The sequence below is a fragment of the Balaenoptera borealis genome (genome assembly GCF_965194805.1).
Source record: "Balaenoptera borealis genome assembly, chromosome: 13".
Lineage (NCBI taxonomy): Eukaryota > Metazoa > Chordata > Mammalia > Artiodactyla > Balaenopteridae > Balaenoptera > Balaenoptera borealis.
The window spans coordinates 13,873,356-13,901,259 of record NC_138870.1 but is presented as its reverse complement, the minus strand read 5'-3'; the positions used below and the strand labels follow the sequence as shown (position 1 = coordinate 13,901,259).

At 39.9% G+C, this 27,904-nt stretch overlaps 1 protein-coding gene and 1 long non-coding RNA gene across 3 annotated transcripts in view; one reads left to right on the top strand and one right to left on the bottom strand.

Moving 5' to 3' along the window:
• LOC309609897 (uncharacterized protein) overlaps positions 1–27,904 on the bottom strand; it is a 465,108-nt gene that overhangs the window by 375,200 nt on the left and 62,004 nt on the right. Inside the window, exon 3 of one of the 2 annotated variants that reach the window (XM_082352029.1) lies at positions 22,352–22,427. The exons of the other annotated variant lie outside the window; for it this stretch is intronic. The gene's annotated coding sequence lies outside the window, so the exon portion shown is untranslated. The remainder of the gene's footprint in view (positions 1–22,351; positions 22,428–27,904) is intronic. 2 annotated transcript variants of the gene reach the window in all.
• Positions 1,471–19,382, top strand: LOC309609912. The gene is made up of 2 exons (XR_014233647.1): positions 1,471–6,151; positions 11,217–19,382. It is a non-coding gene; the product is annotated as an uncharacterized lncRNA (long non-coding RNA).

Sequence of the window (27,904 nt, the reverse complement as noted above, 5' to 3'; positions counted from 1 at the left end):
ACCCTTTTATCTATAAACCCATCCAGTTCCTTAGCTCCCATTCAGTGGAGTTCCAAATATTGTCAGAATACCAAAACCAAAATTCAGATGTCTGTGTGATGACAGCTGGAACCATTCACTGACCTTGGAGCAAGCTTGCCTTGTTGCTAGTCAGACTTAGAACACTGTACCTTCAGTTACAACTCTTTAAGATCTGCGATACCCACAAGTCACAACACTTCCAGTGCCCTTTAGTCTGCTCACCTATACAGCCTTCTGTCTTGACCTCTGATTCTAATAGTTGATGTATTTCCCCCAGGGTACCTGGCATCCTGCCATGACCAGCATGCTTGATTTATCCATTCTGGAAAGGCTACACTGCTTTACTTCTGATAGAGTCACTTCCCCTTAAATGTTGCTCTTTAATGTAGAATACTGGAATCTTATTTGTAGTGACGACTAACATCTAAATAGCACAGCACTTTAGATTAGAAAGCAATTTCACATCCATCCTCATGAAAACCTTATAAGAGAGAGATGATTCTACCTGACAACGAGGAAACTGAGACTGAAAAAGGCTAAGTGAATTTTCCAGTATCATACTAGTATGTCCAAGCTTAAACTTAAAATCAGGTCTTCTAACTCCAGCACCAATGAGTTTATCATTTGCCACGTTGATCAAAACATGCACTGATTTATTCATTCAATGAACATTTCATGAGTAACTAAATGCTACAAATACCTTAGCCCTCAAAGATGTTCACAGTCTATGTGATGAAAAATCTTCCAACAAACAAAAGCCCAGGACCACATGGCTTCACAGGTGAACTCTATCAAACACTTAGAGAAGAGCTAACACCTATCCTTCTCAAACTCTTCCAAAATATAGCAGAGGGAGGAACACTCCCAAACTCATTCTATGAGGCTACCATCACCCTGATACCAAAACCAGACAAAGATGTCACAAAGAAAGAAAACTACAGGCCAATATCACTGATGAACATAGATGCAAAAATCCTCAACAAAATACTAGCAAAGAGAATCCAACAACACATTAAAAGGATCATACACCATGATCAAGTGGGGTTTATCCCAGGAAGGCAAGGATTCTTCAATGTACACAAATCAATCAATGTGATAAACCATATTAACAAATTAAAGGAGAAAAACCATATGATCATCTCAATAGACGAAGAAAAAGCTTTTGACAAAATTCAACACCCATTTATGATAAAAACCATCCAGAAAGTAGGCATAGAGGGAACTTACCTCAATATGATAAAGGCCATATATGACAAACCCGCAGCCAACATCATTCTCAATGGTGAAAAACTGAAACCATTTCCACTAAGATCAGGAACAAGACAAGGTTGCCCACTCTCACCACTATTATTCAACATAGATTTGGAAGTTTTAGCCACAGCAATCAGAGAAGAAAATGAAATAAAAGGAATCCAAATCGGAAAAGAAGTAAAGTGATCACTGTTTGCAGATGACATGATACATACATAGAGAATCCTAAAGATGCTACCAGAAAAGTACTAGGACTAATCAATGAATTTGGTAAAGTTGCAGGATACAAAATTAATGCACAGAAATCTCTTGCATTCCTATACACTAATGATGAAAAATCTGAAAGAGAAATTAAGGAAACACTCCCATTTACCGTGGCAACAAAAAGAATAAAATACCTAGGAATAAACCTACCTGAGACAAAAGACCTGTATGCAGAAAACTATAAGGCACTGATGAAGAAATTAAAGATGATGCAAACAGATGGAGAGATATACCATGTTCTTGGATTGGAAGAATCAACATTGGGAAAATGACTATACTACCCAAAGCCATCTACAGATTCAGTGCAATCCCTATCAAACTACCACTGGCATTTTTCACAGAACTAGAACAAAAAATGTTAAAATTTGTATGGAGACACAAAAGACCCCGAATAGCCAAAGCAATCTTGAGAAAAAGAACAGAGCTGGAGGAATCAGGCTCACAGATTTCAGACTATACTACAAAACTACAGTAATCAAGACAGTATGGTACTGGCACAAAAACAGAAATATAGATCAATGGAACAGGATAGAAAGCCCAGAGGTAAACCCACGCACATATGGTCACCTTATTTTTGATAAAGGAGGCAAGAATATACAATGGAGAAAAGACAGCCTCTTCAATAACTGGTGCTGGGAAAACTGGACAGCTACATGTAAAAGAATGAAATTAGAACACTCCCTAACACCATACACAAAAATAAACTCAAAATGGATTAAAGACCTAAATATAAGTCCAGACACTACAAAATACTTAGAGGAAAACATAGGTAGAACAGTCTATGACATAAATCACAGCAAGATCCTTTTTGACCCACCTCCTAGACAAATGGAAATAAAAACAAAAATAAACAAATGGGACCTAATGAAACTTAAAAGCTTTTGCACAGCAAAGGAAACCATAAACAAGACAAAAAGACAACCCTCAGAATGGGAGAAAATATTTGCAAATGAAGCGAAGGACAAAGGATTAATCTCCAAAATTTAAAAGCAGCTCATGCAGCTCAATATCAAAAAAACAAACAACCCAATCCAAAAGTGGGCAGAAGACCTAAATAGACATTTCTCCATAGAAGATATACAGATTGCCAACAAACACATGAAAGGATGCTCAACATCACTAATCATTAGAAAAATGCAAATCAAAACTACAATGAGGTATCGCCTCAGACCTGTCAGAATGGCCATCCTCAAAAAATCTACAAACAATAAATGCTGGAGAGGGTGTGGAGAAAAGGGAACCCTCTTGCACTGTTGGTGGGAATGTAAATTGATACAGCCACTATGGAGAACAGTATGGAGGTTCCTTAAAAAACTAAAGACAGAACTACCATATGACCCAGCAATCCCACTACTGGGCATATACCCTGAGAAAACCATAAATCAAAAAGAGTCATGTACTACAATGTTCACTGCAGTTCTATTTACAATAGCCAGGACATGGAAGCCACCTAAGTGTCCATTGACAGATGAATGGATAAAGAAGATGTGGCACATATATACAATGGAGTATTACTCAGCCATAAAAAGAAATGAAATTGAGTATTTGTAGTGAGGTGGATGGACCTAGAGTCTGTCACACAGAGTGAAGTAAGTCAGAAAGAGAAAAACAAATACCGTATGCTAACACATATATAGGGAATCTTAAAAAAAAAAAAATAGTTCTGAAGAACCTAGGGGCAGGACAGGAATAAAGACACAGACGTATAGAATGGACTTGAGGACACGGGGAGGGGGAAGGGTAAGCTGGGACAAAGTGAGAGAGTGGCATGGACATATATACACTACCAAACGTAAAATAGTTAGTGCGAAGCAGCTGCATGGCACAGGGAGATCAGCTCGGTGCTTTGTGACCACCTAGAGGGGTGGGACAGGGAGGGTGGGAGGGAGACACAAGAAGGTGGAGATATGGGGATATTTGTATACGTATAGCTGATTCACTTTGTTATACAGCAGAAACTAACACACCATTGTAAAGCAATTATACTCCAATAAAGATGTTTAAAAAAAAAAAAAAAGATGTTCACAGTCTAGGTGGCATACAGTCCTGTAAACACAGGACCAATGTCTTTCTCTTCCTGGAATTATCAACTCCTGACACAGCATCTGGCACAGAGCATATATACTGAATGAATGCATGGTATATGAATGAATATATTAAAAATTAAATTACTTTTTAAGCAAATGCTAACACAATGAGAAATTACTCTATAAAGCACAAAGTGCTGAATAAATTTTAAGCATTATCACTGTATTCAATTTTAGGTGGAATTTTAATTTCAATTAGAATGCCAGAGTGAGTTCTTAGATAATTGTAATAATGTCTTTTTTTTATCCTACTTAACATTACTTCCTTCAAATTCAATATACCATCAGAAGAAAGACTGTTTTAAGTCCCTACTTCAAGAGTTCTTTAATCCTCTGACCTGATTGCCATCACTTCTGCAAATTCACCCACACCCTGATTCTGTCACCGCCAAAATTCCCATGTGGAAGGGGAGGAGCCGTCTCAGAGGACCTGGCACAAATCCTCCTAATAGCACTTATCACACTTTATTGTAATTATCTGTTGACATGTCTTTTTCCCCCTCAAATCAATGCCACTTGATAGTTTACCTACTAAAGGTTTTCAAGATCTCACAACAAAACTGTCAATTTTTTAAGTAAAATATTCTCCTTTAAAAATTAAACCCAAATAAAGTTCCTTTATGTTTAGAAAATATTTAACAATGCTTCTACTGTTTGGTTCATTTTCCTTAATACATGCCTTTTCACAAATGCCTTAAATCGACATGTAAAATCCTAAAATGACTATTCAAATTTTAAAACACACCTAAGCTAATTTGAGAGGATAGTTTTGAATTAGAAGGTCCTCTGCTTCCGGTTTATGGTAATAATGCCCAGGCTAATACATTTCATTATAAAAGGTCAGTCTACTCAGTTATTACTGAATTATTAACTAAAAATAGTGCCATGTGGCTAAGAATTCCATGAGACACTTTCACACAAGTCATGAACCTGGTGCCGATTTTTTATATAAGATAAATTTAAAGTAGCTTCCTTTAGTTTAAGAAAAATATTTAAAGATTGGGTAAAATCACTGTTTTAATAACAGATGGTCATTGCTTCAAATTCATTTTTCTATGTGTTAAATTTGCTTATCATTTTATGTGATATTTGTGTACATGTTCAGAGACTGCAAATTTTATTAGGATCTGATCACTACCAATTCCTCAGAGAAAGAGAAGTGCAGTATTTTGGAAGCTCAGCATCTGAAATAGTTGGAATAATTCCTGCAGTGATCTGTTACTGAGACCCTTGGAAGGCCAAGATTTTTTGGCTTTACATAGTTATGTCACAAGCAGATGTTTAGAGTTTATGCTGTATACCAGCACCACCAGACACTAGATTTACTTCAGACTTATGAGAGGGACAAGACCAGAAACAATATTTGACTCTGAGAATTAAGCTAAGTAAGAGTAGGTAGTTAATCTTAAGTAAAACTGGGAACAAAATATTATATAAATGGGATAGTAGGTGACATTCACTCTTTAATTATGTACTATCTATGTGCTGTTTCTTCATACAACTTCTAAAGCTCATCCCTTCAATTTATTATTCCCCCCAATTTTTTTTTCGAAAAAGAATTCCAGGGTATGATCATCAGAAAGTTAATTTTAAGGGTAAAAACAATCGTAGAAGTAAAGGGTTCACAAACAAGTTAAAGGCAAAAATGTAGAGAAGAAATATTCTGTCAAAAGAACTCCAGCCACATTGGGGTAGCTTAGTGACAGAGGTTACTCCCGGTAGCCGACTGTCAAAGGCAGAGTTGCTGGAAAATGACTGACACATTTCATCAAAGCTTCTACTCAGCTGCTTCTGCCAACTGTCGCTGGTAAATGACTTAATCTTTGCTAAACTTTCAGGCAGGAAACGCGGAGTAGTTGAAATGCACCCACATATAGACCTGAAACTCTAATGAGATCATTTGACATTCTGATTGATACAAAATCTACATTGTGTTTTGAGTTGCCTGCCATCATTGATATGGTGGATCCCAGTTTGAAAAGTTCAAAAGTGATAGTTATTTTACAATACATCCCAGCTGTAACTGAGAACAAAGAAATGTGGATGTGAATGAGTTAATTGCCAGTTATTTGTTACAAGGTAAATTTTTTAATCACATTTCATACTTTTTATATTTTTTCCTTAGGGAAAGTAATTGGTTAGGAGGACAGAGGGACATAAATATTTTATGTAATCTCCTGAAAATAGTCATGTGGGTTCTTTCATGAATATGTGTTTATATGCCTTAGGTTGAGGGAATTTATGCAAAAATGTTGAAATGCAACATAATACCAATTGCAACTATGTCTATCTGCCTATGTCAGTTGTGGGTCAGCCTCTGCCACCCTTAGACACCCATAACTTTCTTACTTAGATTTCGGATTGGTTTTTATGTTACGGTAAACCCACACTTCCTAAAAGTGTTAGTGGGGCTGTGACTTTTTCTGCTTAATGCTGATCTTTTCTACAAGCCTATGGAGCCTTTGTGAGCAGGAGTAGGAATCAAAATGAATTCTGGGTGCCTTCACTCTACTGTACTGCTAAGTCAGGTAAATCCTATTATAACATTTACATACGAGGTGGGAAGAAAGATCTGGCATCTGCATTCGTGTGCCTTCCTCCATTCTCACACTGCTTGAAAAAGATAAATTGCTATTACCAGGAGAATTAAGAGGAAAAACGTTTGGCTTGTGTCATCCAAAGCTACTTTACCAGGGGAAATCAGCCTAAACTTGTAAAGTCACCCAGCATACGAAGGCTCTGTGATGAAAGGCAATGACCTCCAAAATGCATTCTGCCCATCACTGTTTTCCCTTTGTTTTCCCTTCTGCCTCTTAAGAAGAGGTCAGACCATCTGATCCTGATTCTTTACAATTAACTGTGCACATTGGGTTTCTCGCTCTCTCTCTGTCTCTCTGTCACTCTCTCTGTCTCTCTCCCTCCCTCCATTTCTCATTGCTTTAAGAACTGATTTTCTTTTAACTAGGAAATTTTTATCTTGCCAGCAATCAGAGTTCAGATACAGACATACACAAGTTTCTGTAGAAACTCTTAATACGTAAAATTTGAATTGCTTCTAAATTTGGCAAAATGCCTCGCCTTCTCCGAATTCATAAGACAGATGAGACACAAAAGTGAGATAAATGATGCCGTCCTGCTATTTCAAATGCCATATTGATATAGTCATTATTTGTGCCAATAAGGCTCACTGTCATCTAATTTTAACCTGTTTCTGTGTTAATTATGCTTAATTTTTGTCTTTCCTGTCTTTTGACATCTTATGTTCTTCATTTACTAAAATCGAAGTCTGTGAATAACTAAATCTTTCAACTTTCAGAGTGCCTATCAGGTGCGAAACACTATCTTGGTGAGGGTTAGGGAGTATAAAAATATGAACCAGATACGCCTGACACATAATACAGGCTTAATACAATGTGTGAAGAATGAAAAGGAGGAAGAAAAGGACAGCAGGAGAGAGGGAGGGAGGAAAGATAAAAGTGTCTAATAATTCATTCTATACAAGAAAATGGATACTCTATCCCGCCATTCTGCTATAATTTCTTCACAGCGGATATAATTGCCTGATATTATCTTGATTACTTATGTGTATATTGTCTTTCTCTTTAGCCAAAATATAAGTACCATGAAAGGAGCGAAGTTATTGGTCTGGCTCACAATTGTGAAAAAGTGTTTTTGCCGAACACCTAGGAAATGCCAAAGAAATGTGAAATTGAAGAAAAATGAATGAACCCCCTGAGCTTAGAAGGGCAAGAACACGTTTCCACTTTCCATATTCACCCCCCAATGAACAGCCTTCCTTCTAGAATCTTTACTCCCACACAATAAGAAATTCTACTCTGCGTGTACCTTGCTCATCCAGCAATCAATTGCTGAGGGTAAAAAAAAATCAGAAGCTGAATTTGTCCCCATGGAGTGAAGAATTTCCTAATGAAGTCTAGGCTGGGAAATGATTGCTTTTGATTGATCTTCTCCCCAGCTGGTTAGAGATATGATCCCTATACCTGCCTTTTAGGCCTGCCTCTCCACCTGCCCTTTCCTCCATTTCATGTTTATTTGGGTTTTTCTTTTTATTTAATTCTTCTCCATTTAGCCTCTAAAATGTCTCCTACCTCTTCCTGACTCAGGAATTCTTAGAACTACTTTCTTGGAGTCTTATCTCCCTGATTTCCCACTTGGTTGTATGCCGGTTTTTTCATACACATTTGATTTACCACAGACAGTAATCTATGTCCTCCTGGGAAAAGTGTGGTAGCCTCAGAACACACTGCTAAAATAACAGAAAGTTCATAGTTGATTATTTGTACTTAATTATAGTTCAGATACTCATGAAAAATTCTACACCCCTCTTTGCAATTAGGTGTAGTGATTAGGAAACCCTGTATATCACTCTCCAGTTCTCCTTTAAAAGCCCACCTTTATTGGACAGTGGTGTAATTGGCTCTGAGTTTCATATTGCATAGGTAGATTAAAAAGAGGCAGCAAGGGACTTCCCTGGCAGTCCAGTGGTTAAGACTCTGAACTTCCACTGCAGGGGACACGGGTTCAATCCCTGGTCAGGGAACTAGTATCCTGCATGCCATGTGGTGCTGCCAAGAAAAAAAAAAGGAGGCAGCTTACCCTTAAGAGATCTGGATGAGTAGGGTTTTTTTTTTTAAAAAGGCAGATAAAGAAATTAAGACCACACCACTTGTTGCCCCAAATGAGTCTGGGGTCTGCTAATGCCGAGTCAATAAACAGCTCCAAACCAAACTTGACCTAGAGCCATCAGTAGTGTTCCTGACTCTGCAGATTCATTCACTTCAGCCTCGTTTATGGTCCTAGAGTGAAAAATGACTATTAGTATTATTACTTATTTTTTCACTTGAATAAGATCCTATACCTTCCTGAAAGCTGTCCTTTTGTGAAAATATTGCTGGAGGGTGGGCCCCTACTAAGAAATGTAAGACTTGTGTGATTCACGCATCCTTGTGAAATGCAAGCGCCTGTGAACCCTGACAGGTTATAATTACTGCAGGCAGAGTCGGCTGTCAGTTACTACTACGATTTTTAGGGGTAAAACGCTGCGAGCCTGAGATTTCTTCCTGGGTGGCTTCTAGCAGATAGCTGAAATTCCCCTATTAGACAATTTTATGTTTAGGTCAGTGATTCTCAAGAGGGCGGGTACAGGGAGACGTGGAGGAAATGAGGGTGCAGGGGAAGATGAGATTCTTCACGTGGTTTGGAAAACATATCTAATACTTCATTGCTTGGTTATACAATTACGGGAACTAAAGCTCTTGGTTTTGTCTTTCTTGGCTTAGAAAATAAAGGAGAAACACACTGAAAGAGTCCTGAGTTTTGCAATGTTTAATAACAGTTTGGGTGGACATTGACCTTCTCCATGTTCCTCAGAGTAAATGGAAAGATCTTGGAAATTAGTTTATCGGCTGACTTTCTTCAACTGGATCAGTCTAGGAGAGCTTTATGAAGATGTTGGAAAGTGGGAGAGCAAGACCAGATTTGCTCGTGCCTAGAACCTCCCTCCAATCTTTCTTTGGTCCCACTGAGTCCCGTGGTGCCTTCCAGGGCCTTGGCCAACAGTGGAGCAGGTCATGCTCTGCATACCTCTAGAGACTGTCATTCACATGGACTGCAGTACATGGTGACCCCGAATCCTACTTCTTTCTACTGCCCCTCACCTCCTTTTTCCTCTCCTCCCTCCTTTCCCCGATAAGATTCCACGATTCATCGTTATAATCCCTCTCTGGCAAACAGCCTCCACTTCCTTGCCCCCTCTCCCTTTCCCTTGGGCTCACCTGGTTGTGCCAGTTACTCTTCCTGCCTTTCAGTCCAAACCCACCCTCGGTTGCCCTGCTCTATGATGTGGGAGCTGGGTCCTGCAGACTTCATTTCTTCTTTACCTGTTGCTCCAAGACAGGCCCTGCCGATAGAGGGCCCTGGAGGGAGCCTGCGGGCCTGGAGGAGGAAGAAGGCACTTCTGGTGTGGTGTTTACTTCGTGACACAAGCGGACTGGCTCGTGGACGTCCCAGCAGCACCCAGCATCCAGTTCAGAGGCCAGCATCACCCTTCAGCACACAGCGCCTACAGCGGCCATGCTCTCCCCGCAGAGACCTGACCCTCAGTCCTGTGCGGCCCTCCTCCAGGTCTCCAGATTCCTTCTGTGCTCACCTTTGCTTCAGCCTGAGACCCGGAAGCCGCTCTCTGCGGTGGCGACCTCCGTGTACCTTACAGTCATCCGTTCCCCTTTAACAGTTAGCCACGGTTCGCCTAGGTATTGTTTATATTAAATGTTCCCTGTTCCAGTTCCTGATGTGGTTCCTGTCTTCTGACTGTAGCCTGATTGACAGACCTTGCAAAACCCCAGTGCTGGTTAAACCAACTCTGTCTTCTCTGCACCTAGAACCTCAAAGCTGAACAAGGCTGAAGAAAAGCCCTTAGTTCTTCTATCTCACTCTAAACCCATAATCGTGGAGGTCTAGCAACAATTCTACATTTGCTGACTGTATTCACGCCCCTCCTCACATCTTCTAGACGACTCTTTCACACCTTCTCATCTCTCCTCAACCCTCCATATCTTTCTCCTGGTCCTCGCTCATAGCTGATGACCCTGCTTCCTGTGTTGCTGATAATGTACAAGCCATCAGAAAAGAGTGCCCACATTCTCCTACTGTCATGCCTATTGACTAACTTGCATCAGTACCCATTTACCCTACCTTTTCCTGGTACAGTGGACGAATTGTCTGTGTTCCTATTTAAGACCAAGGTCCACACTTGAACATGGATCTCACCTCCTAGAGCCACTCAACAATTCTCCCTCCCTCTTATAGATCATGACATTTTTTTCTTTCTCTACTGGATTGTTCCTATCCACGTAAAACCTGTTTTAGGATCTCTCATCTTAAAGGATCCCTCTCATGTTCCCACAGTCACCCTCGAGTTACTACTCCATTTCACTATTCCTTTTTATATTCCAACTCTTCTAAAATGTGTCCATGTTTGGTCTTTACGTCCCCTTCTCCCATTCTCTCTTCAGCTCACTCCGGTCCAATGAATCAGCCATGTCAGGGTCACCAGGGTTTTCCACATTGCCAACATTGTCCATTTCAACTTCGCTGAAAGATCAGCAACATCTGACATGTCTGCCACTTCTTCCCTTTGTTATAATAGCAGATGTTACCCTTGTATCAACTGCTTACTGATACTGGTACCAGATTAATGGTGTTCCTTGTGTCTGAAAATATCTTTATGGTAGTATCACATTTATCTCAGATCCAACTCTGACTCTGAAACCGGGATAACTCTCCCCAGTAAACAACATCCCAGTAAGCTGATGCCAGGCCCTCAACTTTCATGCTTTTTTTGTAAAACAAAAAAGAAAAGTGTATGACAAGAAATGATAGCGTTTCATACATTCACTTCTTTCGAGATCAGCAGCCCATTTCTTAGAGGTGAAATTTCTGTTTTCCAAGGGGCTGGCAAGAAAAGGTGACTGTCTTGCAGTGGCTTCCATGAGGCATGGGACACTGGGTCTTTCAATGAAAAGCTTACTGTGCTAATTCCTATTCGAATTAAATCTGTGTCGGTCTTTGCAGGGAGCTGGGCTTTGTGATCTCATCAGTAAGCACGCAGAACCATGTGCTGGACTTTGCGGTCTTTTGGCCATGCAGCATCCACTGCCTCTTTGGGGTATCAACGCATCCTCCATTTCCTTTGCTTAATCTCCTTTCTCCATTCTCCTAATATGAAACTCTGGCGTAGCTGACACCACCACCCTACCCCAGCAATGGGTATGTGACTCAGACTGCACAAGAAGAAAATTCCATCCTCCTAGCCACAGTGATTCATTTAGGGGTGAGCTTATGACCTCGGGGCTGATGGGAGTCAGTTCCAGCCTGCGTCTGGACTATCTAGTGAATGGAGTTCTATTTCTCCATGAGATGTGAACTTGAAGGATGCTGGGTTGGAGCTCTAAGTTTCCCACTTGCTTCCAAACAGAACTGGGAATGAAGCCATTAAAGAAGGCAGAATGAAGAGATGATGGCTGAATTGGTTCTGGTGGCATCATTTTAGCCCCTGGATCAAGGCAATCTGAAGTTAGATCTGGCCTGACATATTGCCATTCCCAAGCCAATACAGTCTTCTTTTTTTTCTGCTTAAGCCAATTTGAATTGGGTTTTCTGTCGTTTGTAAATCAAAGAGTCTAATACAGAGAAGACAGTGGGAGTTAAGACACCTGTAAGAAGAAAATTCCAGACCACAATCTGCAGATAATCTGTGGGGACACAAAACCCCTACATCATTCCCACAGCCCGGTCTGTATCAGGGTTACCCATGAACTCTGAATCTACATTTCAGTTTCTTTAGGGTTAAGTTGATGAAGGAAGTCCATTTTATTGTTTTCAGGTGCAATTGGCACTTTTGAATCTGCCCCCATCTACTAGAGGCAAGATTTGTTCTGCTCTCACAAACCCAGGGAGTACAAGATCAGGATTTCCTTAGAGACAGCAAGACAATTTGAATCAGGTTGCCAGCTCTGTTCTGCTCCTTAGAATAAGTTATAGCTATAAGCAACGCCACTGCAATTCCAAGACCTAGGTTTACTTAAGTAAACCTAATAAACTTGTCCCCAGGTTTCCTGCTCTCCAGTTTGGGGGTTTGATTAGTATCATAATCAGTTTATCAATGATCTGGGCCCAAAGGGATTTTGATCTCAATATTTTTCTCCTTCAGCCTCCTCCCATTTAGGCAGAAAATTAACAAAATATGTTGATTAAATAAGTTTTTAAAATAAATCTATTTTCTTTTTACAGTGATCAATTAACAGCAGGTCAAGTAAAATTTTACTATATCCACATGGCAAATACTGGGAGAGGTAATTTTTTTTTTTGGTTTATTTGTTTTTGTTTCTTTTTTTTTTTTCCCGAAGGGAAAAGGAGGTGGCGCTGCGTACATAAACCTTGTTCTTTTCATCCTCTGACAAGGATTCCCAAAGGAAGATCCTGGGAGATACTATCTATCCCAGCAGGAAAACAAACAGAATCCCATCCTGCTTTTGAAGTTTATCACTTTTAAAATATTGCTATTATGATGATAAGCCCTTTTGAGATTGACTTTTTTTTCATGGACATTCTGATAGTGTTCAAATCGGAAGCAAAACAAAGTCACCTTTGGATTTCTTTTTTTGTGAAGTATACTTTACTGAAAACCGAACACCTCATTAGCATGGAAAAAAGAGATCAACAAAGTAGTCTGGCATTTAGCTCCAAAATTGGGTGTTCCTGGGTAGAGTTTGATGGTCTCCATAACCCAGGCTCCAAACTTTAGTAGCCATTAAACCCGGTCCCAAGCATTGTCCTAATGCACTGGCAGTGCTTTTTCCTCCACTCCTGCTCTCTAGAAAAATGCGCATTATAATTCAGCCTGCTGAGAAAATGTTCATTTTATCCTTGAACCCTCATGACCATTTTGAAATTAAGAGACAATGTTTTGAGGGGAAGTGGTAGAGAAGGAATTTCTTGTTGCCATCGGAATATGAGTGAGATATTCCTAGCCTTCCTCTAGCAACAGGCATTCAGCAGAGTCAAACTAGCATTCTTAGACATGCAGCAAATAATTGTTGGAGGCCCATAATGGTATAGACATTTGTTAGCCCTCGTCCTCAAGGAAGAATATCTAGCCAGTATATTGACAAATATTATTTATCACTTTAAAACCTATCCTGGTCTTGACATGAGAGAAGTTTGCTTTGTCTTATTCCCATATAGCCCAGTTACAATATTTTTATGTAAGTTGTGAGTGCCAGTGGCATAAGATCTGAGCAGTCAATTCACAGAAGAAAAATTGAACAGCCAAAAAAAAATTAAAACCCATATGAAAAAATGTTCAGCCTCATAACTAATTTAAAAAATCCAACTTTAAACATCAATGACATATAACCCAATTTAGTCTTCACAGGGGAAAGCCTAAATCCTTCCTAATGCCTTTGGAATTCTTCAGAATCACTTATAATTCTTTTCACGTCTTATTTCACTTTGGCTGAATGAGTTGCGCACGTGGATGGAGCATCTTGTTATTTCATAATGCTGTCCTTTTTTTGTAAACAACGTGCCACAAACATGGACCATATCCCCTTTCCTTAATTTTCATACAAAGAACAGATTTACCAAAGGCTTATGGTGACAGAAAGGTTACCAGTCGGATTTCTCTAAGCCCTACTTATTCTAAGGGCTTCCCCGCCTCCTCTGTTTTCTGAGTACCTGTCCTGGGCCTCAGACCCGCCCATGCCTCCACCTTTGCCCTGAATCTCCTACCTACACCACAAAACGCAACATCCCTCATTTTTTTCCTGCAGTTTTTCACCCCCTACTTGGCTCAGGCATTCTGAGACACTGATATTTTCCCCTGAATAATAAATCTCTCTTCTGTGTCCCACCCTCTGCACAGAAAAACTGAACCGACAAGACTTTGAAAGCTCCTGCCTTGACCTTCCGTCCACTCCACAAGATTCTCTGAAAATAATGGAATGGTTGAGATATTTGTTTTCTCATTATTTTGTATTATGCCACCTCCTTTAAAAAGCAGAAACGGCTGCAATCAGTCTGGGCTTTAAGTATACATTTTTAAATCTTTTTTACTAATTAATTAAGCTTTTCACAACAATAATACTCAACGCCAGTGAGGGTATAGTGAGATAGTCACAGTCACACATGACTACGAGGAATGCAGACTGGTAAAAATTTGCTGGAGAGCAATATAAAAAAGAGCATTAAAGTCAAGACACTCTAAAGAATTCATACTTCTGAGCCTAGTAATTCGATGTCCATAAATTTATGCTAGAAATAGTGATTTATGAATTTCTTTTTATGTATAAGGTGTTCCTTACAGTATTGTTTATAACAAGAAATCTAAAAGTCTGATGATAAGAGAATAATTGAATAAATGATAGTATATTCATACAAAATGCAGCCATTAAAAATTGGGTTTTTTTGAGGAAATTGTAAGGCATGGGAAATGTGGTATTCCTGTTACGGGACTTAAGTTCTCTAAAAGCATGATTAATTGATGATTAATTCATATTTGTAACTCCCAAATTTCAACACAGTGCTTGCCATGTGATATGTGCACAAAAAATATATACATATATTTGGTGAATGGTGAATAAATGAATGAAGGAACAAGTGAATTTTCGCTTGTTGAAATTCCCTTTCTCTTTCTCTAACGCTTTATAGTTCTATGTGATCTCTACCCTTCTGGAATATACAATTAAGATGCGAAGACAGGATAAAGACATGTAACAAGAGTGAACAAAAGAAGACTCTATACGAGGCTTCACTGACTTCCTGTTTCCAGTCCCTCTTGTAAGGAGCTTGGAAGTCACCACTCCATCCTAACAAAAGGTAAAAAGCTACACAACCTGAAAAGTCAACAACTCCTCTTGGATCCATTAGAGAGGACAGAGCGCTAACCACTGCCCCCAAGACTGGAAAGACAGATAGGTGAATATAGGGACTCATGGATTGCCAGAGCAGAAACACATAAATGGAAACCTCGGTGGGAACCAATGGCAGGTAGGAAAACGTGAACTATAACTGATGAATTGCTGGAGGGTCCGTGCAGACAACTCTGAGAGTTACAATGAAGTACTACATCGTGTTCACACTGTGGGGAGATGGAGGGGTGGGGGAAGAAATCTGAAACATCCTGGCGAAAACTCGTAAACCCATCTCCACTGCTTGAATAAACAGACCCAAGTATATTAGCTACCAACCCTTCAAGAGATACATAGTATTCATGATCAAAGGTTCGCACATTTTCCAGGAAATTGCAGTAAACCTCTCCCACCCCTACTCCTACTCTCTCCAACAGTTTGAGAAGAGGAACATAGCTAAGTAATTGATGAAGAATTTGGATTTACACCTGCTAACCGACTTGAACTCTTTTTTGTTCAGCTGTTAGTCTTGACACCAAGTTTCCAACAAAGCACAGGTCTTATAAAATTACCTGGTTAAAGATCTTCCTAATTAATACATTCAGCAAAGAAAAAATTTCAGTAAAGGCGAGATTAAAACAAATGACAGAAATACTGTATATCTATTTATGTACTGTAGCCCTTTGGAGGGTCATAAACTATAATGATATCCAATAATTCTTCCCCCGTCCCACCCTGGCCGAACCAAGTTTTGTTCCTTTGGGGGCAATATCATCCCCATTGAGAATGAATGGTCTGCACTAAATCTGATGGGGAAAAAAGCTATTTAAAGTGCAATGCTCTAAAAATGCAGTGCCAGATCTGTAGAATTATCTTTGTATGTTAAGATTCACAGCATATATAAAAGGCAGCACATTATTCTCTTAAGCATTTCATTCAATCAGTTTATTTTTTTTTCCAAAAGGTTCCTACTTCTTTGAAACTTGGGGGTGGGGGGGATAGTGAGAAGTAAAATTTTGAAAGAAAAGAAAACTTTGACAATAGAAAAGCAGCAAATGATTAAATTAGAGATAAAATTCACTATCTATTTGAGCACTCCTGACATGCCTTTGATAGATTGCTATTGGCAATTCTATACATAGTGCCTTGCATTTCTCTCTTCGCCCCTGTCTCCCATTCTCTCTCAATCATTCTTTCTGCATATAACATACACAGCCACATATCTATATCACTGAGAAAGGATCAATCATTTTTTCCCTATGCTGCTGAGACATACAATATTTATCACAGGTTATAGCAAAGAAGAAAAGAAAAATCTAAGAATATTCCCTTCAGCTGTATTTATGTTGTGGAACCAGAGCGTCCCCGTCTTCCTCGTTTTGTTTAGTCGTCCGCTCAACCCAGAACAATCTGTAGTGCAACCAGGGTGATAAAGTTAGGTACCCACTGGCCGTTGGAAGGAAAAACAGACCTGGTTATTGGGGATCTTCCTCACCGTATTAGACACGACTCCCATTCGGCAAACTCCCTTCCATTTCTTTAAACCCCTCAATACCTTGTAAATCAAATATTTATCAACTGAGAACCTCTTTTCTAGCTGTCTGATGTTTCAGCTCTGACAAAGTTGAACACTAGCCAGTTGGTGAAGAAACCTGTTAAAGGAGATCAGCCACAAGAAAAAGAAAGACTCTGTTTCATTTTTATTTCACAGGAACAAACTGCCAACGACCTCCCCCGACTTTTTCTTTAAACTTGCGCTCGTAAGAATGCTTGCATGGAAGGAACAGGCCTGGCTACTCATTTAGTCAACAAATATTTACTGGACAGTCATCAGGTCTTTGCATCCTTCTAATCCATGTTTAAAAGTTGCTGAACGGCTGTTAAGGTGACATTGTAACCAATACGCAACTCCCAGGAGTACGTGCCTAAGACATAGTGGTTTACAAAGGTGAACCAGGATCCGCTGGACCAATCATAGGCTACAGGAGGGTAGAGGAGCTATTTATAGAAAGCTTTCTGAAGGAGACAAGCCCTGAACTCTGACTTAAAACAGAAGAAGGAATCCATATGGTGAGTGGGCAGAGAGAGGCTACAAATCTACATGAAAGCACAATTGGCCTATTTCCAGGAAAAGGAATCGCTGCAACAAAGTCACCGTGTAGATGGACCACATTTAAAATGTCAGAACCATTTTCAGAACTGTTCTACAACCAGTTATATAGACTGCAGCCTAAAGTAACACCATCAATAATTACCTACGAAATACCTTCAGTTAAGAAACTTCAGTGTCATGAGTAATATTGCATTCACTGTAGTTACTGGCTTATCGATTTTTGGAAAGACATACTCAACACACTGAACACAAATTGGGTTGCCCAAGACCAAAGTGCATCCTGTATTTTGTTCTGAATGCTGATACACAACAGAATGAAGAGTGGCAATTTTTAAACATATGCCCTCTCAGGACCCACCACTGGAGTTTCTATTCCAGTGGATCCAGGGGTATAGCAAGGCATCAGGGGTTTTCGGAAACTCTACGGGTGATCCTAAATTGCACTACAATTGCAGACTATGGTTCAACATAGTTTCTTATGGCAACAATTTCCAAAATCACTGGCTTCAACTTAGTACTTTAGCATGTCTACATACTGTTTCAAAAGTTGGGTCTTTAGCTTACCCTGCATTTTCCACTTTCAGAATCTACATTCCCTTTTGGGAGAAAAATCATCAACACTGCACTTCCCAGATGCTACAGCTAAGGATTTCTGCATAATTGTATTAGTCCCTTGCACTTAACACTAATGTAAGAACTCCTGCGTGGCGTAAATATGCCACCATATTTGCAAAAGCCTAATAGCCGTCACATGACCAAGAATGTATGTAAACAGTATTGCTGGTTTATATCAGGGGTGTGTGTGTGTGTGTGTGTGTGTGTGTGTGTGTAACTAAAGAAGAAAAGAGAGAAGATAAAGTTCTGGTCCAGCTCTCATATCAAGTGCCTACACAGCATCAGGCACCTTGCTGGGCACTGGGCACCTGGCAATTCCTGGTGGTATCACCAACCTTGCTTTCATGAATCTTAAGAGTACAGCAGAAAAGGCAGAAAATAAATAAGTACACAACATATCATGACTCATATAGTAAGTACTGGGAAGAAAATCAAGGAGGTACAGTGACAGGGGAAGGAAGGAAAAAGCCTTCTCAGGAGAGTCAGAGAAGGTCTCTTTAAAGTGGTGACATTTAACATTTAAGCTTTCAGCTAAGACCTGATGGGTAAGATGGTGTTACAGGTATATGAGAAAACCTGGGGCTGGAAAGAACTTAACCATCCTGGGCCATCTATGAAATGATGAACTCGAACTTCATGGTTTCAAATGATACTTCCTGCTCTAAAATTCTATAAAGAACAGACTCAAGTAATTAGTGGGTAAATAGGGAAATGAAAAGCATTAAGCAAAGCATTTTACTCCAGTCTGATAGACATGCTAAAGTTAGAGATGGAAAAGATCTGTCTGTCTAATTCCAAATCCACCAATTGGTTTAATGACCCAGAAATAAGGTTACTCACCTTTTCATATTAGTATAACCAGGAACCTCTACTCACAGGTCATCTATATGGCATTTCTTGGAAACACTACTTTAAAAGGGAAAGCTTAATGGACAAAAATACATAAATGAATAATGTAAAACAAAGACAGGAATCAATTATTCTCATTAGTCAAAAGGACAGAACAAGAACTAATGGCTTTTAAGCTGTAGTAGGGAAAACTTGGGTTAAATAGAGCAGAACCTCACTAATTCTCACTTCAATAATTTCCAACCCCTATAATTTCCAGTAAGAAAACTAGTAGTCTTGGCTACATTTCAATAAGCATTTAATAGCACAAAGGTAGATAAAGAGCTCTCACAAACTAGGTTCTATTACTCTTCAAAATATGCTGCAGGAATATCTGCGAGGTAGAGTCCCACATAATGGTACTAATAAAGTAAAAGTCCTCTGTCAAAAGTAATAAGTTAAATATAAATGTGGCTATGGCAGCCTCCTGTCCTTATAGAACTTTCTCTCTCAGTTGAGCTTTTATTCTCAAGATCAATAAATCATCGGGGAGTTTCCATATAAAAATGTGAATTAGAAATCAGACATCAAAGTAACTTCTTTCCACCAGGAAGGATAAGATTTGTTTCATAAAATTTTCTACTATATTTATTTTAAATTGATACATACATCACACAGAAAGATGAAAACTGTCCTCCAATGTTATCTTTTCTATATATTCAGAACACAAAGAAAAGCACTACTTCAAAATAAAACAAAAAAAACTTAAGTAAATTATGTTATGTCTGTTTTAGCATTTAAGAGGCCAACCTTTCCTCTTTAGCTTAGAAAGTTCATGGTTAAGCTTGGGCATGGAGTGATTCAACACTGCATCGGTGGTTCTTAATAAGACCTCTACCATGTGCTTGAGGGGCTGAAACCTTCCATGGACATATCAGCAATTTGTGATCCAAGGGTGAAATGCGTCTGGGTTAAAACTGAGGATATAAACTGTTGTGTGAAAAGCAACATCTTATCAGATAAAACGCCTTATAGAGAGGACTACAGTGCGCTGGAAGTAAAAAAGTAAAAGGTATAGCAAATGGCCAAGTGGGTAATGCCAAATAAATGCTACTAGTAATATCAGCCAATGTTTACTGGGCAAGCACTACGTATCAGGTGCTTCTGGAACTCTTTATTACTTCTTTTCATCTTCACAATAACCCTCAGGGGACGTATTGTTATTATTATTACTTTCAAGACCAGGAAAAAGAGACTTGTTGAGGTTAAGTAACTTTCCCAGTTTCAACAGTAAGTGGTAGAACTGGAATTTGAACCCAGGAAGTCTCATTCCAACCCCTATTCTCTGAATGTATACACTGCAATTCAAGCTATAAGCACATAAGATGATTTGGGGGGGGGAGGAGTGCTAAACCAATCTATTTGGTTATTCCCAATTCAAAGACATCTTAAATCTCCTACATTAAACCCATGTCAGGAGGACTCAAATCATAGGGTTCCTTCCAAAATGAAAAGGGCATACGCCTTCTTCCATGATGATCTGGCAACAAGGTTTATTGTGCTAAGGTAGAAGGCCCATTTGATACATAGTGGAAAAGGCCCACCCCTTTCAGTCCATGGGATTGTGGGAAAATTTTGGAAGACAGAGGTAGAAAAAGAAAGCAGATATCAGAGCCTTTTATTATTTTCTTCTCCTACCTTACCTTCCTCATGACTTTGTAGAATTAAAGGGGTTAGATGTAAAGAAAGCTGAAAGAGGCTGCTTTATGCGTTCTCCTTACCTACGAGAAGCAACAGTAATGTAATCTCAATGGCTCATCATGTTCAGGCAAAAGGAAAGCCAGAAGTCAGCTCCCCTGACTGCCCTCAGTCCCTGATGATGGAGATGGGATTGAGAAATTGAACTGCAAATTAGAAATTAGTTGAGTCTTAACCAAGCAGAAGAGAATGGGGAATGGGTTACACCAGTATCACACTTCAGCCCTGGTACTATTAGAACAAGAATAGGAAAAGTTGTACTTGAGCACTCAGTTCCAGGAGCAGCTCAGAACAGCCATCCCTCAGCTGAGATCAGCAAGGTACAAAACATAGTGACTCATGGTCAGGTAAGCAATTACCCTCTTTCATGTACCTCAATGCCATGGTAAAGAAAAGATGGTTATTAAGGTTTGAATTGTGTTCCCCCAAAAAGATATGTTGATGATATCACTTATATGTGGAATCTAACACAAATCAACATATCAACGAAACAAAAACAGACTCACAGATACAGAGAACAGACTTGTGGTTGCCAAGGGGGAATGGGATGGGGGAGGGATGGATTGGGAATTTGGGATTAGCAGATGCAAACTATTATATATAGAATGGATAAACAACAAGGTCCTACTGTATAGCACAGGGAACTGTATTCAATATCCTGTGACAAACCATAATGGAAAAGAATATGACAAAGAATATATATATGTATAACTGAGTCACTTTGCTGTATAGAAGAAATTAACACAACATTGTAAATCAACTATACTTCAATAAAATTTTTTTAAAAAGGTATGTTGACATTCTAACCCCCAGTACTTCAGAGTGTGACTTTATTTGGAAATAAGGTTGTTTCAGGTGTAATTAGTTAAAACAAGGTCACACTGAAGTAGGGTGGTCTCCTAATCCATATGACTGATGTCCTTATAAGACAATGGCCATATGAATACAGAGATACACAGGGGGACACCACGTGACGATGAAGGCAGAGACTGGAGTTATGCAGCTGCAAGCCAAGGAATGCCAACGATTGCTAGCGTACTACCAGACGTTAGGAATGGGCAAGGAAGGAGTCCCCTAAAAGTTCTGGGCAGAGCACAGCCCTGCCAACACCTTGATTTCGGACTTCTGTCCTCCAGAACTGTGGACAATAAATGTCTGTGTCTTAAGCCACCCAGTTTTTGGTACGTTGCTGTAGCAGGCAACAAGGAAACTAATCTAATGGGCTTGGAGATGGAATTCCAAAAGACTGAGCATTTTATTTGAGCAATCTACAGAGAGGCTGATTTACGTAAAGAGACTATTTAAACACTAGACTAAAAAATAGCTGGAGTTTTCTTCCCCCACTATCCAGTGGGTGGGAGCTTGTGAAGAAGGTCAGCTTACTATTGAAAAATGAAGAATTTACATTTTCTTTGCGCATCTGACTATAGTGTGAGTATATTTGTGACCTCACATCATGTGATTACTAAAACTGTCAGAACTTTGCTTCCTAGATAAATAAGAAAACATGGTTAGGGCAGTAAATAGTCCTACGTTGTTGAATGGCAGCAAGTGAATGCATGATAACAAGGCACATTGTTTTCTCAGTTTTCCCAATTTGCTTATTTAAACAACTTTTTCTGTTTTAATCCCCTTAAGTGTGTTGCCAGAAATTCCAGTATTACGAAGGGTGTTGACACACAGGTTTATGAGAACCTCTGCTCATTATTCTCTCCTTCAGACACACAGTCGACCAGACTCGCTTATTAAACACACACTGTGGGTTGGGCACTGCAGTTATCATGTCAAAAAGATATAATCTGTCTCCTCAAGAAATAGTCAAGTAAGTCATGGACTATAGGGAAGTGTGTTAATTATGTGGCAGGATATTATTTTTTTTAATAACTTTCTCAAATTGGAGTAAAATGCTGGAAGGATGAAGAGAGACAGTGAGACCTGTATGGTAAATCTACACAGAGCCACAAGAAATCAGAAAGATTTCTTACCTAGCAAGGCATGAGAGCAGCCGTGGCCAGAAGGGGCCATGTGGATGATGGAGTGGATTCTTTTTCTGGGAATTTCCTGAAAAAACACCAAAAACTAGGTGACTTAAAACAGCAGAAAAATGTTCTCTCAACAGTTCTGGAGGCCAGAAGTGCAAAATCAATGGGTCAGGAACTTCCCTGGCAGTACAGTGGTTAAGACTTTGCCTTCTAATACAGGGAGTGCGGGTTCAATCCCTGGTCGAGGAGCTAAGATCCCACCTGCCTCGCGGCCAAAAAACCAAAAAAACATAAAACAGAAGCAATATTGAAACAAATTTAATAAAAACTTTAAAAATGGTCCACATTTTTTTTTTATAAATTTATTTATTTATTTATGGCTGTGTTGGGTCTTTGGTGCTGTGTGCAGGCTTTCTCTAGTTGCAGCAAGTGGGGGCTACTCTTTGTTGCTGTGCACGGGCTTCTTATTGCGGTGGCTTCTCTTGTTGCGGAGCATGGGGTCTAGGCATGCAGGCTTCAGTAGTTGTGGCACATGGGCTCAGTAGTTGTGGCTTGCAGGCTCTAGAGCTCAGGCTCAGTAGTTGTGGCTCACAGGCTTAGTTGCTCTGTGGCATGTGGGATCTTCCTGGGCCAGGGCTGGAACCCATGTGTCTTGCATTGGCAGGCAGATTCTTAACCACTGTGCCACCAGGGAAGCCCATGGTCCACATTTTAAAAATCTTTTTTTTTTAGCAATGTTGCAGGCATCTGCTTTCTTTATATATATATATAAATTTATTTATTTTACTTATTTATTGTTGGCTGCGTTGGGTCTTCGTTTCTGCGCGTGGGCTTTTGCTAGTTGCGGCGAGCGGGGGCTGCTCTTAGTTGCGGTGCATGGGCTGCCCATTGCGGTGGTTTCTCTTGTTGCGGAGCACGGGTTCTAGGCACACAGGCTTCAGTAGTTGTGGCACGCGGGCTCAGTAGTTGTGGCACACAGACTCAGTAGTTGTGGCTCGTGGGCTCTAGAGTACAGGCTCAGTAGCTGTGGTGCACGGGCTTAGTTGCTCCGTGGCATGTGGGATCTTCCCGGACCAGGGCTTGAACCCATGTCCCCTGCATTGGCAGGTGGATTCTTAACCACTGTGCCACCAGGGAAGCCAAAAAATTCTTTAAAAAAAAAAAAAATCAATGGGTCAGCAGGGCTGTGCTTCCTCTGAAGGCTCTAGGGAAGGGTCTGCTCCATGCTCTCAGCTTGCTGTGGTGCTGGCATTCCTTAGTATCCATTGGCTTGTAGATACGTCACTCCAATCTCTGCCTCCATCTTCACTTGGCCTTCTTCCTATGCCTCCTCTGTTTCTTCAAATCTCTCTCTCCTTATGAGGACATCAGTCATTGGACTTAGGGCCTATCTTAATCAAGTATGACCTCATTTTAACTTGATTACATCTGCAAAGATCCAATTTCCAAATAAGGTGACATTCACAAGTACTAGGGAGTAGAACTTTAACATATCTCTTGGGGGACAGAATTCAATCCACACATGAGGTGACGGATATTTAGAAGATGCTGTTTTTTTTTTTTTTTTTTCTTATAAACAACAGACATTTGATTCTTAAAGTTCTGGAGTCCGGGAGTCCACAGTCAAGGTGCCAGCAGACTTGGTTTCTGGTGAAGGCCAGCTTTCTGGCTTGTAGATGGCTGTCTTCTTGCTGTGTCCTCACATGGCAGAGGGAGAGGGCACTCTTTTGCTCTTCTTATAAGGGCACTAATCCCATCATGGTGGCCCCACCTTCATGACCTCATATAACCCTAATTACCTCCCAAAGGCCCAATCCTTAAATCCCATCACACTGGGGGTTAGGGCTTCAACACATGAATCTGAGGGAAGACACATTCAGTCCATAACAAAGATCACATGTTCTGCCTCTCCAGACCCTCCCCTCTGTCCAAGCTTGAGCACAATGCAAGGGCCCTAAAACTCAGTCTCTATTCCAGAAAAAGAAGGCTAAATCTCCAATGGACTGACATTAAGTATCAATCACCTTGGGAGAAAACAGGGTCTTAATATATAAATTGAACTGTAGCCTCCTTATACATTTTGATTTCCTAGGTAGTGGACTGAAATTCAGACACATGACAATACATTTGAGGAGAGGTACAAAATATTTTTGGAGCACAAAGAAGAGCAGGGAAACCAGACTGAGGGGCTAGGAAGTGTTTCTCAGAAGCAGTGACCTTAAGCTAAGACCCTCAGGAAGAGTAAAAGTTAAATGCACAGCAATAAGAGATAAGAAAAATGCAAAGGCCTTCCTGGCAGAGAACCACGTGAGCTTAGGCACAAGTCAAGTAAGAGTATTCAGGGCACTGGGATTCTTGCAGTATGACTTGATGTAAGAGTTGTATGAGGAAGAGAAGGAGATGGGGCTAGAGAGGTGGGCTGTGGCCAGATTGCGGATGTCAGAAGGATGACTCCAGCAGGTACGTGAAAGAGAGTGTGAGAAAGGCACCACTGGAGATGGAGACCAGTTAGATTACTGCAATAAGTCTCTCTAAAACAATGGAGACCTGAAGGAAGACAGTCGTGGAGGGATGGAAAGGAAATATATCTAATCACAAGGAGAAAGTTAATACAACCCCCGGTTTTCTCAGCTGGATGAGCAAGAGCAGCAGCTTTCAGCATTTTGACTGTGATCCATGTTAGGAAGCATTTTACATTGTGACACTGTGTACACACATCCACACACCACACTTGCATTCACACTTATGAATAACTGAGACTAAAGTTTCACAAAACAATACTGAGCCTTACTATATGTAAGGCACTCTGATATTTTCAATTCTGTTTCTGTTGTTAAATGCTGGTCACAGATGAATAGATAAAGAAGATGTGATATATATATGTGTGTGTGTGTATTTATATATATATATATATATATATATATATATATATATATAAAATGCATACAATGGAATATTAGCCATAAAAAGAATGAAATAATGCCATTTGCAGCAACATGGATGGACCTAGAGATTATCATACTAAGTGGAGTAAGTCAGACAGAGAAGGACAAATATCATATGATATCACTCATATGCGGAATCTAAAAAAAAATGATACAGATGAACTTATTTACAAAACAGACATAGAGTCACAGACACTGAAAACAAGCTTATGGTTACCAAAGGGGAAAAGAGGGGAGGGGATAAATTGGAAATTTGGGATTAGCAGATACACACTATTATATATAAAATAAACAACAAGGGCCTACTATATAGCACAGAGAACTATATTCAGTATCTTGTAACAACCTATAGTGGAGAAGAATTTGACAAAGAATATATATACACATATATATATAACTGAATCACTTTGTTGTACACCTGAATCACTGTAAATCAGCTATACTTCAATTTTAAAAAAACACACGTTTTACTGTTCCTACAGTATATAAATAAATAAATAAATAAATACTGGTCACAACCCATTAAATTAATTTCACAACCCATTAATGTGTCACAATTTAGAAAGTGTTTAGGAAATCACTTACTGAGGGGATGGTAACACTGTCACAACAAAAGTAAACACAGGAGGAGAAGTTGCAGCAAAGGAGGGAAGATGAAGAGTCAAGTTTTAGATACTTTGCTTTTGATGTGTTGGGACTAAAGCTTCTCTGGGCAGCTTTGGTTCAGACTATAGTCATCCCTCAGTTTCCACGGCGATTGGTTCCAGGACCCCTGGGGAATACCAAAATCCAAGGATGCTCAAGGTCCTTGTATAAAATGGTGTAGTATTTGCACATAACTTGTGCACATCCTCCAGTAAACTTTAAATGATCTCTAGCTTACTTATAATACCTAATACAATATAAATGCTATGTAAATTGTTGCCAGCTTACAGTGAATTCAAGTTTTGTTTTGGGGAATTTTCTGGAATTTTTCTTTCAAATATTTTGGCTCTATGGTTGGATGAACCCGTGGATATGGAACCCAAGGATCCAGAGGGCCAACTGTATACAGTTGCCTGAAGATCTGAACTTTGGCTCTAGAGATGACCTTCTAGGGGGGCCTATCTGCGGAGAAATCTGCTGGGTCCACAAGAGGCATCCCCACGGCTCTCACCTCCAGGCCCAGGTACTGCTTTGCTCTGTGCCCCTGTTGCCCTGCAAAAAGAAAAAATCATTTTCCCTGATCCTGTATATGTTTAAGTAAACGTTGGACAAAGATCAAAGTCAATAAGTGTCTGATGAAAAAATTGAAAATTAATAAATGAACCCAAGGAAGGAAAGGCACCCTCAGATTTTGAATTTCTGAAATTTCAAATGCATGTTGTTGCAGAGATGAACATTGGAGACAGAATTTTAAACCTCACAGCAATGCTTTTACTAGGTAGACGATGCACACGACCAAAGAATCAAGTATATAATCAGTTATTTCTGGAGTATATTTCTGTTCAACTTATTAGTTAGTTTTATAAAAGACTGATAAACATAAAGGGGTACTCGCTGAATATTCTGCAGCTCGAACTCTGCATACATACTGTCGACTCAAAAAGAAAAAAGCACAATGTGAGAGTTGCAAGTTAAGTTTTATTTGGGGCAAAATGAGGACTGCAGCCCAGGAGACAGCATTTCAGATAGCTCTGAGAAACTGCTCCAAAGAGGTAGGGGGGAAGGTCAGTATATATGTGATTTTGGTGAAGGGGGAGTACATGCAATCGAGCACATATTTTTTTGCAGAAGGTTTCTGTTAGTCACAAGGAACAGTCATCACCATGAAGGCTTTTAGTATTTTTCTAGATATGAGGAGATACAAGAATTGGGCTCATAAAATTGGCACCTGAAAATATCTATCTGAAGACCTGCTCTGCCAGTTTCTCCCAGAGCACAGAGTGCCTCATTTCAGCTCTCCACCCTGAACTCCTTTCACGGGGTGTTGAAAATCAGCAGCTGTAGCAGCACATAACTAAATCCTTGTAGAGGTAGATGGTAAGTGCCAATGGCAAGGGCCAATTTGTAGTTGACAACACGCACATACACATACATACACATATACTTCTCCTTTTTCCTCCTTTTAAGCGTATTTGTCTCTCCCTCTCTCACTCTCCCATACTCTGGTCCCCTGACCCTCTCACACACAAATCTCTCCGCAACCTTGAACTCTGACAGATTCCCTGTTTCACTACCAACCACCACTAATTGGACCATCCATCTCAGAGTATAAGTTATGAAGAGGGCTAAAATGTTATCATCATGACTTAGACAAGCAGAAGTTTTCCATTTCCATTTCAGTTGGGTATCGTGTGTTTAGTGGTAGTTTTCTTGTACTGGTTTTCTTTTGCCATCGACACCACAAGAAGTTGGCGTTCCCTCCATAGTCCTACCCTAGATTCCATTTCTTACTTTATGCATCACTGGTTCCAGAAAATCTCATTTACTTTCATGGCGTCAACAACCATCTAGGCCTAATGAGCCAAGTCTCTCTCTTCATACCTCTTTTCTGAGTTCCAGAACTATTTCTAAACCCATCTATTAGGTATCTCCATGTGGAGCTGTACAATTTTGATGTGTCCAAAGA